General features: G+C 43.5%; 1 protein-coding gene across 2 annotated transcripts in view; it reads right to left on the bottom strand.

Annotated features, from left to right (window-relative positions):
* LOC126335094 (uncharacterized) overlaps positions 1-17842 on the bottom strand; it is a 789781-nt gene that overhangs the window by 552292 nt on the left and 219647 nt on the right. The window lies entirely within an intron of this gene.

Below are 17842 nucleotides of genomic sequence, written 5' to 3'. Positions count from 1 at the left end.
TTAAAGAGAATGGCTACACTTCACGCCAAATAAGAAAGGCCATGCGCATAACAAGAAGCAGCGCACTGAGGACGCTGATGACGACTTTAAATCAACTGCGTTTCTTCCATACGCCGGGAATGTGTCGTCGAAAATAGGCCGACTACTGAAGAAGAATAAAATCAAGGTTATCTTCCGTCCACCAGCAAAGAACCGGGCCCTGGTTGGATCCGTTAAAGACGATTTACAACTGAAGAAAGCAGGCGTCTACAAAATTCCCTGTGAATGTGGCTCTGCATATATTGGCCAGACGACAAGAACTGTCCATGAACGATGTACAGAACATGAAAGATACACCCGTCTGCGGCAACCGTCAAAATCGGCAGTAGCAGAGCACTGTATTTCATTGGGACATTCAATGGAATACAATGGAACAAAAATTTTAGCTCCGGTTTCCGGATTTTGGGATTCCGTAATCAAGGAATCAGTGGAAATACGTCTTGCCGATAATCTTATAAATCGTGACAACGGCTTTCAACTGGATAAAACTTGGAATCCTGTTATTAAAATTATACATTCACAGCGGAATAGACAGCGTCATTCGATACTCAATGACTAGATGATCTTTTACTTTCACCACCGAGGGCAGCACGTACAACTCGGCTATGCCGCGCATGTCAACACGTGCGCGAGAATCGGTATAAATACCGCGACTGCACCTGGGCTCTTCAGTAGTTGTGTACTCACCTGATGATGGCCGGACGTCTCTGGGCCGAAATATCGTGGCAGAATGTCGACGGGATCCGGCTGCATACCCGGAAATTATTAGAAGAACAAATACGCCGGGAAAATTTCAGAAGTCACATTGCTATTTCTGTTCTTCAATTTTCTGTCAGCGTAGATATAATCATAGATCCCTGCGATATCTTTGCCGTACGGAAACGGCGAAAATATTTATTTATATGTGTAGGAAATTTAAAGAGCCTACACAACCGAACAATCAGTTTAATAAGCCACAGCTGCAAATTACTAACTCGAATTCTTTACAGACGAATGGAAAAACTAGTAGAAGCCGACCTCGGGGAAGATCAGTTTGGATTCCGTAGAAATACTGGAACACGTGAGTCAATACTGACCTTACGACGTATCTTAGAAGAAAGATTAAGGAAAGGCAAACCTACGTTTCTAGCATTTGTTGACTTAGAGAAAGCTTTTGACAATGTTGACTGGAACACTCTATTTCAAATTCTAAAGGTGGCAGGGGTAACATACAGGGAGCGAAAGGCTATTTACAATTTGTACAGAAACCAGATGGCAGTTATAAGAGACGAGGGACATGAAAGGGAAGCAGCAGTTGAGAAGGGAGTGAGACGGTGTTGTAGCATCTCCCCGATGTTATTCAATCTGTATATTGAGCAAGCAGTAAAGGAAAAAAAAGAAAAATTCGAAGTAGGTATTAAAATCCATGGAGAAGAAATAAAAACTTTGAGGTTCGCCGATGACATTGTAATTCTGTCAGAGACAGCAAAGGACCTGGAAGAGCAGTTGAACGGAATGGACAGTGTCTTGAAAGGAGGATATAAGATGAACATCAACAAAAGCAAGACGAGGGTAATGGAATGTAGTCGAATTAAGTCGGTTGATGCTGAGGGAATTAGATTAGGAAATGAGACACTTAAAGCAGTAAAGGCGTTTTGCTATTTGGGGAGCAAAATAACTGATGATGGTCGAAGTAGAGAGGATATAAAATGTAGACTGGCAATGGCAAGGAAAGCGTTTCTGAAGAAGAGAAATTTGTTAACATCGAGTATAGATTTAAGTGTCAGGAAGTCATTTCTGAAAGTATTTGTATGGAGTGTAGCCATGTATGGAAGTGAAACATGGACGATAAATAGTTTGGACAAGAAGAGAATAGAAGCTTTCGAAATGTGGTGCTACAGAAGAATGCTGAAGATTAGATGGCTAGATCACATGAGGAAGTATTGAATAGGATTGGGGAGAAGAGAAGTTTGTGGCACAACTTGACCAGAAGAAGGGATCGGTTGGTAGGACATGTCCTGAGGCATCAAGGGATCACCAATTTAGTATTGGAGGGCAGCGTGGAGGGTAAAAATTATAGAGGGAGACCAAGAGATGAATACACTAAGCAGATTCAGAAGGATGTAGGTTGCAATAGGTACTGGGAGATGAAGAAGCTTGCACAGGATAGAGTAGCATGGAGAGCTGCATCAAACCAGTCTCAGGACTGAAGACAACAACAACAACAAACACAACGACCAAGCTCTGTGACTGATGAATTGGTGGCATAAGTTTGAGGAGATTCAAGGAAACCGGCGATTACAATGACACACCTATCGCTTAGTTTCCCACAAATGTCGCGAAGTTTGATGCAACGAATAGTTGCACACAAGCTGGACTGTCACTAATTTTGTGCAAGGTGGTACCAAAAATCTTGACAGAAAACCCCAAGAACCAGCACACGGATCTGTCATTGACATTTCTGGATTCTCAAGAAAAACGCAGTGACTGATTACTTAATTGAATGGTAACTGGAGACAGGACTTGGTTCAGACACGTGAACTGTGAGACCGAATTGTTGCTTATGGAACGCGGGCTCACAAATCCTCCCAAAAACCAATAAAATGGTTCCAAGAAGCGTTGTCTGTAAGACAAAATTTGGCGACTGCTTTTTGAGACAGTAAAGGCATGCTTTTTTTTTCTTGAGCGTGGCACAAAAACCAACTCTGCGAGGTATTGTAAAACTTTGGAATTGTTGAGAAGAGCAGTTCAGAATGAACACAGAGGAATGCTGAGCACAAATATTTTGTTCTTGCACGACAGCGCTCGGCCACACCCGACAAATCGCACCCGAGAGGTACTTGACGCTTTCAAGTGGAAGGTCTTCCCTCGTGTGCCATTAATTCCTCATCTCGCACCCAGTGACTGTCATCTGAGTCCGGCGACGAAGACCTGGCCCGCAACGCAGCGCTTTGACGACGGCGAGGAACTGCGGGAGGGCGTGACTAATCGGTGCCGAAGTCTCAGGCAGCACAGTTTTATGACAGTTGAATGTTGAAGGTGGTTCGGCGCTATGATAAGTGTCCAAATAAGTGTGGAGACTATGTTGCAAAGTAGTAGTTAACTGTCGCTTTCAAATGAATAGAATATCTTTATTACTATACTCTTTTATAATAATATCCCCCCCCCCCTGTCTAAGTCCAGTTCTCCCCCACCCCAACCCCCGTCTATCCATTTCTTCTCCCCCCCCCCCCCCCTGTCTCTGAGCTGTGGGATCACTGGTATAAGGGGCGTGGGGAAAGCAGCTACACAGACAGTATTCCGCTTAGTTTTAATCTACGGACTGGAAGGATTTCAAAGTTTCAGACGATTCAGATTCCGTAGTAGTATTCTAAATCATAACCCGATAAGCCATCAGTGAAATTTTGCTGTTTTCTGTTAAAACCGACTGCGAGGAAGAAAACAAAATACATATTCCAGTATACACAATTATGGTTTAAAATTGTACGAGTACATAAGACAGAATAGATGTGGGAGAAACCATTTGTCTAATCTGTTAATCGTTTGAATGTCTTGCAATCGTAGTTAAAACGAAACAGCACACTTTCACAGCACGGCACAACACAACATTTGCTTTCGCGCAGTCGGTTTGAATAGAAAACCTGCTCATTGTTGTTTAAAATATATATTAAAAGTACAGGACAGCAGGGACAAAAAAAGTCTGAGTAAACATAGGGTCGATAATTTATACTTTAAGAACTACGAGCAATTTTTCATCTTCGATACTGTGAAGCAAATCTCTTCTACTGCAAGCTCTTTGCTTTCCACATTTTGGGAACTATTAGTACGGATCAACAGAAGAAAAAATTCCAGTAAATATTTGCTCTAAACTGCATATATTAAAACTTATGAGTAATTGTTCATTAGAAGAGTTGCGTTTCCAAGTAGCCAAAGTGAGCACGCGCTCATAGCTCTTAACGTATTTATTTTAGAGCACGTGTTTACTGGACATTTTCGTTTTGTTTTGGTCCACATTACCATGTCCCAAAATATGGAAAGTAAAGAGCTTGCAGTAGAAGAGAATTGTTTCACAGTGTCGAAGATGAAAACTTGTTCGTAGTTCTTAAGGTATGCATTTTCGACCCTATGTTTACTGAGACCTTTTTGCTTCTAGTATCGTGTACTTTCAACTGTATGCGTTTACGCCATTAATTATGATATACCATATATATATATATATATATATATATATATATATATATATATATATATATATATATATATGAATGTTTCTTGGATTATCGTGTAAAGGTTTGAAGTAAATCGGTCACGAACTTTTCGATACATTTGGACGACAAAGGGTATTATAGCATCGTATAAAAATTTGACGTAAATCAGCCAGGATCTCTTCAAGATAGTAGTATAGATTACTTTGAAAATAATAATAATAATAAATAAGTTACAGAAAAGATTACGGTGTCCCAGTGAAATCTTCAGATCTCCGTAATGACTTTGAGAAGTAAATGTAGTAATGAAGCAAAGGTTGCAAAAAGTAACAACTTAATAATTTCTGGCATCCCAGTACAAGTTTTAGATGTTTGCTCTCTTTTGTGCTTCCGCAGTTAAATCTGAGCATATTAGTAGATGATCGGAATCCGTAAATCGGTTTTCGCAAATAAAACATTCATTTGTGGCAAGGTCTCCTGTCCCGTTTAGATGTTGCTGGGCTGGGCAATTATTTCCGGTTGTTAGTTACTGATTCTCTGCTCGGATTACTCCTGAATAGCTTCCAATATTCTTGTATCTTTCCCTTTTGTTTTAATTCTTAAATATGTCTTGTGGGATTCCGTAATTGTCTTGTGGATAACTTTCCCGAGTGTGTCAGGTGGAATGCTCTTGTCGTTAACTTGTCTCTGTGTTCCTTTCCTGGCCAATAGATCAGCAGTAGGTATCCACTGAAACTATTTACTTATTTGTGTCCGTGATATTCTTTATGGCTTATCCTTTTTCACCTATGGTTGTTTCATTGGAGAGTTTTGTCGAGATGGCTCACATGGCTGATTTAGAATGAACAATTACTGCAATATTTGTAAATAAATTGATTCTTTATACAAGATTGTTAACTGCTAGTTGCGTTGCATGTACTTCAGCGTCGAAGTTCGCCATATGTTGCCCGGCAGATGAATACTGAGAAAACAATTTGCAGTGACGACTCTAGTTTTATGATTAACTTGTGATCCGTTCGTATATATTTCAAGCCATTAGGGTTCTGTATATGTTTCGTATTACATATTTATTGCAATTGCATTTACTACCATACTGAGAGTTTCTTACTAAGGAATCTTTACTGATTTTGTATATCCACACAATGTAAAGGAGTTAAAAGTTTATTTGGGATTTTGTATAGTAACACCTAAGCTGTTTATTATTGGTTTACATGGTTCTATTAAAACTTCAAGCTATCTTCGTTCGCGACTTTCATTAACACACACGTGGCTCATTAGTGACGCTAAATCCGTTACATGATACTTTGCCTAAATGTGTATAACAGTCTGTAGTGGATGCGACAATAAATATAATGGGGAACGGCATATACCGACTGCGAGAATTGGACGTTCCGTGCTCTGTGTCTTTTCCAACAAAATATTTGGTTTTGTGGAGTCGTTGTGAAGGAAATGGAGAGATCGGACTTGTAGGAGGAGGAGAGACATGGTATTGTTGTGAGACGCCATTACAGTAAATAGTAAATGTTCAGTTAATTTTTTGCACAAAATAACTAACATAAAAGTATTCAAGGTGTGTATATCTTCGTACCTAAATTAGTTAATTATCACTTTGCAGATATTATGAGACTAGATCGCTCGGAAGTGAAGTTTGGAACGATAGCGAACCTGCATTTTCTGCGGTCATAATTCGTCGAGAGATTGTGTCCGAACTAATAAACTATAATCTGCTAAATTACTGAACCTATCATCTAGACTCATCAAACAACATAGAACACAAATGTGCTTAACAATCTGGGCAGCGAGTAAAGGTTTTAGAGGTTTCAGGTGGAGCAGATAACGACGAGGAATTTCCGCTAGATCGCCGCTGCGGAATTCATTTCTTGCTCTCCTTTGGTATTTAAAACGGAATCTTTATATTTTTCCAGGTTGTTAGGAGAGTAAAGATAAATGGAAATAAGATACTAAACTAAACCAAATAATACCAATAACTAAACCAATAATTAAAATAAAAGCACACACAGAGTACATGTATGTATAATAATATATAAATAAAGAATATTTATAATTAACTGACCAATAATAATACATTAAAACGTGAAGACAGACCATAAATGTACCATTAGATAGAAATAATGCATATTTGCGGGCTGTCATTTCTTGGTGCTAGTTCTATGCGAAAAGGGAGGAGGGAATATTACTGCTCACTGTTCCGTCGACGACAAAGTCATTAAAAATACAGTTCACCCTCAGAAAGCACACGTATGGGGGTCGAGGTGTACCGTGTCCTTTACAAGGGAACCATCCCAGCATTCGTGCTAAGCGATTTATGGATACAACGGCAAACAACACGTGGATGGCGGAGTAGAATACGAAGCCTTGCAGCCCATTTCTCAAGAATTCTGAGCCAGCTCGCTCGGATTGTTTGCATAGAACTGACACAACTCGACGCCCAAAAAGCCGTCTGGCTGGGGCACCGTTTATATTTGTAGCTCATTACTTCTCAGGCAACGTCACTGCATAAACCACACCGCGCTCGCTTTGTGTCGGCACCTGCTCAGCCCTGTAGCTTTGTTTCGCCCGTTTATTGTCTACGCACCGCTCAGCACACTCGCCAGGCGTTAATCAGTGACGCGCTTTCGTTTGTTCTTTGTCTGACGTGGTAATCTCGTTTGCATTTCAAAACGATTACGAAACGGTAAGCTGAAACAGTGTTGTTCTTTCAGAAAACAGAAGCCTCGACCTTCAAGGGTTTCGCTATACTGTACTTTGGGCTTGCATTCTTCATTTAGCGCTCTTTCACCCTAAAATTCTGAATCGTCTTTCCATTGTATCCGAAAAATCTTACATTGAATAACATGTAACTTAAAAAGACATAAATCAGTAATTACAGGTTTTCAAGTTTACAGACGAATGTATGATAATGATTTTAGTCATGATATTTCGACGCGGGTCACCCAGAAAGTAATGCATCGCATTTTTTTTTCTCAACCGAAAACTAGGCTACGAATGCGAAACGTTACGCATGTTTCACTTGATATCTTCGGAGTAATCGCGCCAAGTCTCCGTCACTCCCGACAGATAGCGTGGCAGCAGGACAGTTTCAAAATGGCTTCTGTAGGTGATGTACGTTACAAGCAACGTGCCGTCATTGCATTTCGCACTTCAGAGAAAAACTTGTGGGGAATATTTACAAACACTTATGCAAAGTCTACAGAGCATCTGCTGTCGACAGAAGTACAATTAGTCGCTGGGCACTGTGGGTGAGGTCACCAGAAGGCGGTTCGGCTGAATTCCACGATTTGCAGCGGTCGGGGAGACCATCCACGTCTGTCACATCTGACATGTTGCAGCGAGTCGATGTTGTCATTCGCGAGGACAGACACATTACGGCTCGGCAGTTGCGCTGCATCTGTCAATCAGCAAAGGAAGTTCACGAGAAGCACTGGCTCCGCCAGCAGTACAAGGATTGTACCGACAGGGTATACACGCCCTTGTTTCGCGCTGAAGGACGGCCATAGAACGGCATGGAGATTACGTGGAAAAATAGGGTATGTAGATAAAACAACAGTCTTTCGTGTGTGTAATCCTCATAATGCTCAATAAAGATCTGTACAAGAAAAAAATGCGGTGCATTACTTTCTGTGCAACCCTCGTATATCGTTCAGGTAGTTGTTCGCAGCTGAACCGTACTATTTGGTCTGCAATAGAAACATCTGAGGAAGACAGCTGTCAGTACTGTCGAAATAGAATCGGCTACAAGTGGGAAAATCGAAGTTTGTAGCTACCGCTTAGAAAACTAAAAAAACAATATTTGCTTCGTCTTTTAAATGCAAAAGAGATGTTATTTGTTACATGTTTTGTGAAACTGGTCCTTGAAAAATAGTGAAGTGTTTTTTCTGTTTCTTTTTATTTTATTTTTTTAAAGAAGTAACGCCATATAGGGAACATACTGCGGTCGATCATTTTCGGATGAAAACACAGGCCTTCTGGTACGTCAGACAGTAAATGGTTTTCGAGATGTACTTTACGCCCACCTATGACAGAACAGTATTTCAGAAATACCTTAAAACTGATATCACAAATATTATACTGTGATACAACATAGAGCTCCCCACATTCATATTTTTCTATGATGGGAGAGAATTTAACGGACTGTACTATTAATAGCCAGTCCGTTTTCGTGGTCGTCGTATAAATGCTACGCGTTGTCGGGATACTACATCAGTCGGCCGCTACATTTCTCGTCGCTTGATAGTTGTATAATCCCAACCCCAGTTAATCACAGATGTGGGTCTTCCTGAGCCTGCAGTCCAGTTTCCTCCAGCTGAAGCAGAACTCATTAAAAACTAGCTAAATGTTTTGAATTGTCCCTAAGCTTCTTAACACGGTCGACTGATTTTCTTGATAAACATAGCATTTCATCCCCGTCTGTGGAGCACATTTTCGGAGAGTCGTGTCTTCTATACGGTACACACAGTGGCTCCCCACTTACGCAAATAAAACAAACGTCGGACCGTGATACAACCGCGCCGAGCGAGACGTCACTAATTTATTAAATCCTGGAGCAATTGTTCGTTATCAGCTGTTTTCGTAAACTCGCGCTGCCGTCCAGCGGTGGGAGCGTGGTGTACTTCCTCTTTATTACCGTAATTCAGAGTACCTTTCCCTTCTCGTTTGACATCTATACCTAGGCGACAAAAGTCATAGCATACATCGTAACACCGTGTCGGATCTCCTTTTGCCCGCCGTAATGCAGCAAATCGGCGTGGCATGCACTCAACAAGTCGTTGGTCGAAGTCCCCTACTGGTACACTGTAGCCGTTCGTATCGCGAAAGTGTTGCCGGTGTAGGACTTTGTGCACGATCTGACCTCTCAACTGTGTCCCATAAATATTCGATAGGTGGCCAAACCATTCGCTCGAACTGTCCAGAATGTTCTTCAAACCATACGCGAACAATTGTGGGCCGGTGACGCGGCTCATTGTTATCCATAAAAATTCCATCGTTGTTCGGGAACATGACGTCCTTGATTGGCTGCAAACTGTTTCCAAGTAGCCGAACATCCAGATGACGCAGCCCATTCCACGTAAACACAGCTTACACCATTATGGACCCACCAGTATCTTGCCTCACTGACAAACTGGGCCCATGGCTTCCTGGGGTCTGCGCCACACTCGAACCCTACCATCACCTGTTACCAACTGAAATCGGGACTCATCTGACCGGGCCACTGTTTTCCAGTCGTCTAGGGTCCAACCAACACGGTCACGAGCTCAGGCGCGGCGCTGCAGGCGATGTCAGGCTGTTAGCAAAGCTACTCGCGTCGGTCGTCTGCTGCCATGGCCCATTAATGCCGCATGTCGCCACTGTGTCCTAATGGATACACTCTTGTACGTCTCATATTGATTTCTGCGATTATTCCACGCTGTGCTGCTTATCTGTTAGCACTGATAACTGTACACAAACGCCATTGCTCTCGGTCGTTATGTGAAGGCCGTCGGCCACTGCATTCTCTGTGGTGAGAGGTAATGCCTGTAATTTTGCATTCTCGGCACACTCTCGTCACTGTGGATCTCGTAATGTTGAATTCCCTGACAATTTCCGAAATGGAATGTCCCCTCATCTAGCTCCAACCACCATTCTGCGTTCAAAGTCTGTTAATTCCCTTCGTGCAGACATAATCATGTCGAAAACTTTTACATAAATCATATGACTACAAATGACAGCTCCGACAATGCACTGCCCTTTTACACCTTATGTACGCAATACTACCTTCACCTGTACATGTACTTGTCGCTATCCCATGACTTTCATCAGCTGCTCGTACAGTACTCGCTCCTGGCTGGCACGGTCTGGATACTACCAAACTGAAAAGGCGAGGACGCCCACTCGTCATCGCCGAATTCGTCCAATTTCACGGTACATGTAGGGCGAAGTGGGACATGAAAGTGGCCAAGCCTTTAGGAAATAAAAGGAATTTTTAAACGGATCTGTCACCATGTGCACCTTATCAATTGTCCCTGTGACAATGGGATTCGGAAGCGATATTTGGTTCAGCGGTATGAGAACGAATTGGAATTCAAAGGGTCGCTGGTTCTATTTCGCCTAGCGGCAAATATTTTTGAGCTCTTTGCAATGCGTACACTACTGACGTCACAATTAACCCGCATTTCATCCTATGCCTATACTTTCTGTGCTTATATAAATTAATAAAATAAACTATATGATGTTGCGTTTAATTGTGATATCAGTAGTTTACGCATTGCCAAAGAGCACAAAAATATTTGCCACCGGGCGGGTTCGAAACTGTGATCCTTTCAATGCGAATCCGATCTGTCACCGCCGAGCCAAACTCCGCTTCCTGATCACAGTCTCACAGGGACAATTGATAAGGTGCAATGGAGATAGATCCGTATCAAAATTCCTTTTATTTCCTAAACGCTTGGCCATCCGGAGTTTCCACTTGGGGCACTTTCTTGTCTCACCACGCCCTACATGTAACATAAATTTGGACGAATTCGGCGATGACGACTCGGCGTCCTCTCCTTGTGAGTGTATCTAAAGCTACATCGCCTTACAGTACAGCCCCGGCGATAATTTTGCTACGACTGTCACTTCCACCATCTTTCATTTGCGAGCGATGCGCGGAGAGTACGGCTGTTCTTAAGCCTCCGTGTTAACAATAATGTTTACTGATTTTCCCCTCGTGGTCATCTCTCGATGTACATATACAAGAAACGTACGCTCTCGAAGTATTAACTAACTTCTGCCCATCGTAACGTCCGCTGCTGTAGTTCGATGAGCTCCGTGGCGCTACCGCGCTTAGTGACGAAACCGTATCGAAACGCGCCGCTGTTATTTGGATCTCCTGTGTTAATTGTACCTAATAAGAGGCCGAGCCTGATGAGATATACTCGAAAACTGACCGAATGAGGGATTGTAAGCCTATTCTTTCATGGACGATTTATATTTGCTTAGGAATCTTCCACTGTATCCCAACATCTAACTGCTTTTCCCCTTGAAGTTTCAAGTGTTTGTACTACCTTGGCTATTTGTTTACTTTTATTACGCCGCAAATCCATTTGGAGTCCCAGCACGAAGCGACTATCGCCTGCAAGTCTTTTCGTATTTCGCTACAATTTTCTGGCACTGTAACCTTTTATATACTGCAGCATCATCTGCGTGTAACCTCACTGACGTTGCAATATTATCGTCTAGATAATTTATGTTCACTCTTGTAAGACAAAGAAAAAAATAGCGATGCACCACGAAGGGATTACACGAATGGGTCGGAAGCCAGTAGATGACATGTACGTGTATAGGCAAAGAAACGATTACAATTTCAGAAAAATTGGATGATTTATTTAAGAGAAACACTTTCACAAACTGAGAATGTCAATAACGTGTTGGTCCACCTTTGGCCTTTATGGAAGCCGTTGTTTAGCTCGGAATTGATTCATAGAGAACATGAAGGATATCGTGTCAAATTTTGTCCAATTGGCGCGTTAGACCCCCAAAGTTCCAACCTAATTGGAGGGCCCTCTCCATAATGCTCCAAACGTTCTCAATTGGGGAGAGATCCGGGTAAGGTAGAGCCTGGCAAGTATGCAGACAAGCAGTAGAAACTCTAGCCGTATGCGGGAAGGTATTATCTTGCTGAAATGTAAGCCGTGGATGACTTGCCATGAAGGGCAGCAAAACGGGCCATAGAATATCGTCGCCGCGCGGGGTAGCCTTGCGGTCTATGGCGACTTGTCACGGTGCGCGCGGCTCCCCCCGTCTTAGGTTCGAGTCCTTCCTCGGGCATCGGTGTGTGTGTGTTGGCCATAGCGTAAGTTAGTTTAAGTTAGGTTAAGTAGTGTGTGGGCTTAGGCACCGATGACCTCAGCAGTTTGGTCCCATAAGACCTTGCCACAAATTTTCAAAACGTCGAGGAACCGGTGCGCTGTAAGGGTGCTGCGAACGACAACCAACGGGGTCCTCCTATGAAATGAAATGGCACCCCAGACCAACATCCTCGTTGTCAGGGACGTCTTCAGATACATCCTCGCTGGACATTAGGGCTCAGTTGGAAGCGAAACTCATCACTGAAGACAGTTCTACTCCAGTCAGTGAGAGTCCAGGCTCCAATGACGAAGTGGACACAATTTGGCACGACATCCCTCAGGAGGACATCCAACAACTCTATCCCTCAATGCCGGGCCGAATAAATGCTTGCATAACGGTCAGAGATGGACCAAAGAGTTATTGACTTCCTCCATTTGTTAAGCTCTTTCCCATGAATAAATCATACAATTTTTCTGAACGTGTAATCATTTGTTTGTCTATATATGTTCATTACATCTTCACATCTACTGATTTCCATCCCACTCGGATAGCTCGTTCGTTGTGAGTACGTGAATTTTGGGTGTGTGTAACGGCCGCCCTATAACAGTATCTGGGGGTAGTCACGAAGTTAATTTTACATCTTTCATATCACAGCATTAAGAACGACCTGATGGTAGGCTTTTTGATATCGGATGCAATAACCACAAATTTATTAAAAGACAGTTCCGTTTCCCACATTCGCTACTAAGCAGTCACTGTCGTTTATACCACACTATCTGCCGATTTCGGAATTGCGAAATAACACATCACCTAAATTAGCTGAGTGTGTCGTGTAAAGGAAAGCGGTCTTTTTAACAGCGAAGGCGAATAAAAAATTGGAAAAAGGTTCAGATGTTTTCTGAAAGAATTGGTCTAAAAGTAAGAAATAAAATCGATTAGAAAAACCTAAGACGCGTCTTTGAAAGATAAACGAGTGCTATCTGTTTCTATGACTGAGGATCACTTAGCTCCGGCAGTCATTATCTTTCAGAGCGTTTTAGGGTTAGGCGTACGAAGTGATTTCGCGCATGATTCAAAGTTGCGTCAAATGTCTCTGTAATTTATTTTATTTCTTATTAAAAGACAAATCATATCACAAAACATTTGATCTTTTTTTCATTTTTTTTAATTTACACTACTGGCCATTACAATTTCTACAGCAAGAAGAAATGCAGATGATAAACGGGTATTCATTGGACAAATACGTTATACCAGAACTGACATGTGATTACATTTGCAAGCAATTTGGGTGCATAGATCCTGAGAAATCACTACCCAGAACAACCACCTCTGGCCGTAATAACGGCCTTGATACGCCTGGACATTGAGTCAAACAGAGCTTGGATGGCGTGTACAGGTACAGCTGCCCTGCATGGGCCTCCTTACACGAGGTATCACGAGCTTCAACACGATACCACAGTTTATCAAGAGTAGTGACTGGCGTATTGTGACGAGCCAGGTGCTCGGCCACCATTGACCAGTCGTTTTCAATTGGTGAGACATCTGGAGAATGTGCTGGCCAGGGCAGCAGTAGAACATTTTCTGTATCCAGAAAGGCCCGTACAGGACCTGCAACATGCGGTCGTGCATTATCCTGCTGAAATGTAGGGTTTCGGAGGGATCAAATGAAGGGTAGAGCCACGGGTCGTAACACACCTGCACTGTAACGTACACTATTCACCCCATACCATCACACCGGGTGATGCACCAGTATGGCGATGACGAATACACGCTTCCAATGTGCATTGACCGCGATGTCGCCAAACACGGATGCGACCATTATGATGCTGTAAACAGAACCTGGATTCATCAGAAAAAATGACGTTTTGCCGTTCGTGCACCCACGTTCGTCGTTGAGAACACCATCGCAGGCGCTCCTGTCTGTGATGCAGCGTCAAAGGTAACCCACACACATTGTCTCCGAGCTGATAGTCCATGCTGCTGCAAACGTCGTCGAACTGTTCGTGCACATTGTTGTTGTCTGTTGACTCAGGGATCGAGACGTGGCTGCACGATCCGTTACAGCCATGCGGATAAGATGGCTGTCATCTCGACTGCTAGTGATACGAGGCCGTTGGGATCCAGCACGGCGTTCCGTATTACCCTCCTGAACCCACCGATTCCATATTCTGCTAACAGTCATTGGATCTCGGCCAACGCGAGCAGCAATGTCGCGATACGATAAACCGCAATCGCGATAGGCTACAACCCGAGCTTTATCAAAGTCGGAAACGTGATGGTTCGCATTTCTGCTCCTTATACGGGGCATCACAACAACGTTTCACCAGGTAACGCCGGTCAAGTGCTGTTTGAGAAATCGGTTGGAAACTTTCCTCATGTCAGCACGTTGTAGGTGTCGCCACCGGCGCCTACCTTGTGTGAATGCTCTGAAAAGCTAATCATTATATCACAGCATCTTCTTCCTGTCGGTTAAATTTCACGTCTGTAGAATGTCATCTTCGTGGTGTAGCAATTTTAATGGCCAGTAGTGTACATGTTTTATTCAGGAAGCACGAAATTATTTACATATCGATCGGCAGTCTAGTATTTTCTTAGTTACTCTTATTGTATTCAGGGGATTAAATCTTTCTTTGTAAAATCAGATCTCATGCTGGTCAATTTGATACTCCATTTATCCATTTCCCAATCTTCGTTTGGTTATGAAAATTGGGACAAAAATCCATTGATACATCAAATGAAACGACAATTGTCAATAAGGACTACCATCAGCTGTAGAATGGAATTTCGACAATGAAAATTTGTGCCTGACCGGGACTCGAATCCGTATTCCCCGGTTATCGCGAGCGGTCGCCATACCATTTGATTATCTGTGCACGACTCACGCCCAGACCAAACTTCCATATGTCATCAACCATACGTCTACGACCTGGGTCGTACATCCATTATGCGTATTCCCGTGCGGGTGAGACGTTGTACTTGAAAGTCGCTTGCCCGGTATAGGCAGATGCATGTCTAAGGTACTTTGCATCGTAACCAGACAGGCACTGCAATATCGTGAAAATCCATTGTGTTGAGTCTTGTTTTCGCTTCCCTCAAACCATCGACCAGATGCGAAATTGTCTTCTAACGATAGAATGAGTTCTTTTTGCTAGGAAACCCTTAATCCTGTGAGAAAGCTGCTCGGATATTCAGTAATCTTCTATTTCCTTGACTAATCACTGTGCCGCACTGTTCCGTCCTTGGACAGCCACCTTTGTCCTCCACACTGGTCTCAGTTGTTTGCGGCCAGCTACGAGCAGAGCAGGGCGCCCCTCCCTCCCTCTCCGCCTGCACTCGGCTCCCTTTCCGGCACTTGTGGTGCGGAAAGCTGCACTGCCGTAGTCTCCTATCGATCGCGGTTTGCAGCTTAGACGCCGGTGCATCTCCTTCGAGTGTGTCCCACGCTCCGAGCACCGGAGGAGAGCTTTTAAGTTATTTTCCGCTTCGCGAAGTGCAAGTGTCGTCCGCAAGGCGAACCGAACACCTCTCATCGCCCACTGGAGTGCTGGAGCGTGGCTGGCCAAGTCACCGCCTTAACAGCGTCACGTGTCGTCTACTCGTCATTCGCAATATAGGATACGCGTAACTTCACGCGAGTAGCGGAATTGTCGCCAGCCTGAAACTAGGCGTCGTCATTCTCACACTCTCTAAATGAACCAGCAGTCACTAGTGCATGCTTCGAAGGTATTTCTAAGCCTAAAGTTTCCGAGCTGTGTATTTACGTTTTCATTAAGGCACGTATAATGATTAATGAACAATGGTGACAGCCCGTAAATTACACTTACTAAGTACTGTTTCCAAAGATTTTACATCAATTTCAAACAAAAGCCTTCCACAGATATCTACAGGATGTTTCATAGAGAATGACCTAATTTCAAAATTTAAAAAAATGGCTCTGAGCACCATGGGACTTAACATCTACCGTCATCAGTCCCCTAGGAACTACTTAAACTTAACTAACCTAAGGACATCACACAACACCCAGTCAACACGAGGCAGAGAAAATCCCTAACCCCGCCGGGAATCGAACCTGGGAACCGGAAGCGAGAACGCTACCGCATGACCACGAGCTGCGGATTCAAAATTCCATATTTATTGATGAAACACACTACAAACGTGGAATGGATTACAAAATACAAAATCGTAAAGTTTTAACTATGCCTTTACTAAATTTACCATAAACTTTACACGAAGCATTTGTTTTTACAGAAGTTATGACGGGTGTTATTCTATTCCTCAGTTCTTCTAGGCCACGAGGTAAAGGGCAGGAACACACTTTCCTTCACATAATCCGGCAAGAAAATATCGAAGGGAGTCATTCATGTCTGGCGACCTTGAAGGCCAAGAATGCAGGGCAGTGTCTCGGGGTCCCTTGCTCTCTATCCAGCGATGAGGCAGAGTGTTTTTGAGAAGTTAATGTATGTTTCCAGACTGAGATTTTCACTCTGCAGCGGAGTGTGCGCTGGTATTAAACTTCCTGGCAGATTAAAACTGTGTGTCAGACCGAGACTCGAACTCGGGACCTTTGCCTTTCGCGGGCAAGTGCTCTACAATCTGAGCTACCCAAGCACGACTCACGCCCCGTTCTCACAGCTTTACTTCTGCCAGTACCTCGTCTCCTACTTTCCAAACTTTACAGAAGCTCTCCTGCGAACCTGAGCGCTAGTTCTGCTTGGTTCGCATGAGAGCTTCTGTAAAGTTTGAAAAGTAGGAGACGAGGTACTGGCAGAAATAAAGCTGTGAGGACGGGGCGTGAGTCGTGCTTGGGTAGCTCAGATGGTAGAGCACTTGCCCGCGAAAGGCAAAGGTCCCGATTTTGAGTCTCGGTCTGACACACAGTTTTAATCTGCCAGAAATTTTAATGTACGTTGTTGTGCCAGTGTGGTGGAGCTCCATCCTGTCAGAAAATTCCAGTCACTGTGCTTTCTTCGACAAACAAGGGATCGTACACTTTTTCACGAGGAATGGCACAAAAAACGTTCGCTTTAAATGAGCCTCTTTCGTGCTCAATAATGACATGAGGGTTCTGGAGTCCTTAATGCGTACGTTATGTGAGTTTACTTTACCGATGACACGAAATGTTACTTCATCACTGAAAATTAACCGTGGTAAAAATGTATCGTCTTCCAAGTCCTCTAGCACAGCATAGCTGAAGTCAACCCATTTGCTTTTATCACCGGCCCGAAGAGCTTGCACTAGTTGTACTCTGCAAGGTTTGTACACCAAACGACACCTTAACACTCACTAGACAGTCGTATGAGGCGTTGCCAGTTCTCTGCTTACATAGCCAGTGTACTTTAGTGGCCTCCGCTCAAACGTTTCCCAAATCTTTTCCATTACGTCATGAAAAGTGCGAGGTCGATCTAGACTTTTACCTTTGCTCAAGCATCTTGTCTCTTCAAATTGGCGATGCCAACGCCGAATGTTTCTGTGCAGGTGGATCAGTGCCAAAACGCCAACGAAAAACACGCAGGACCTGTCGCTGCCTAACTCTTTGCAAACTGCAGCACACAAAATGCCTTCTCTTGAGCGGACGCCGTCTTACTTTTGACTGGCTGCATATTGAGAAGAGGCATTGGCTGACATCTAACGCCGGTTTTCTGAAACTCTGCCGGTCAGTGTGGCCGAGCGGTTCTCGGCGCTACAGTCTGGAACCACGCGACCGCTACGGTCGCAGGTTCGAATCCTGCCTCGGGCATTGATGTCTGTGTTGTCCTTAGGTTAGTTAGGTTTAAGTAGTTCTAAGTTCTAGG

This window comes from Schistocerca gregaria, chromosome 2, assembly GCF_023897955.1.
Source record: "Schistocerca gregaria isolate iqSchGreg1 chromosome 2, iqSchGreg1.2, whole genome shotgun sequence".
Classification (NCBI taxonomy): Eukaryota; Metazoa; Arthropoda; class Insecta; order Orthoptera; family Acrididae; genus Schistocerca; species Schistocerca gregaria.
The sequence above is the reverse complement of the archived record's forward strand: the minus strand, read 5'-3'. Positions and strand labels throughout refer to the sequence as shown.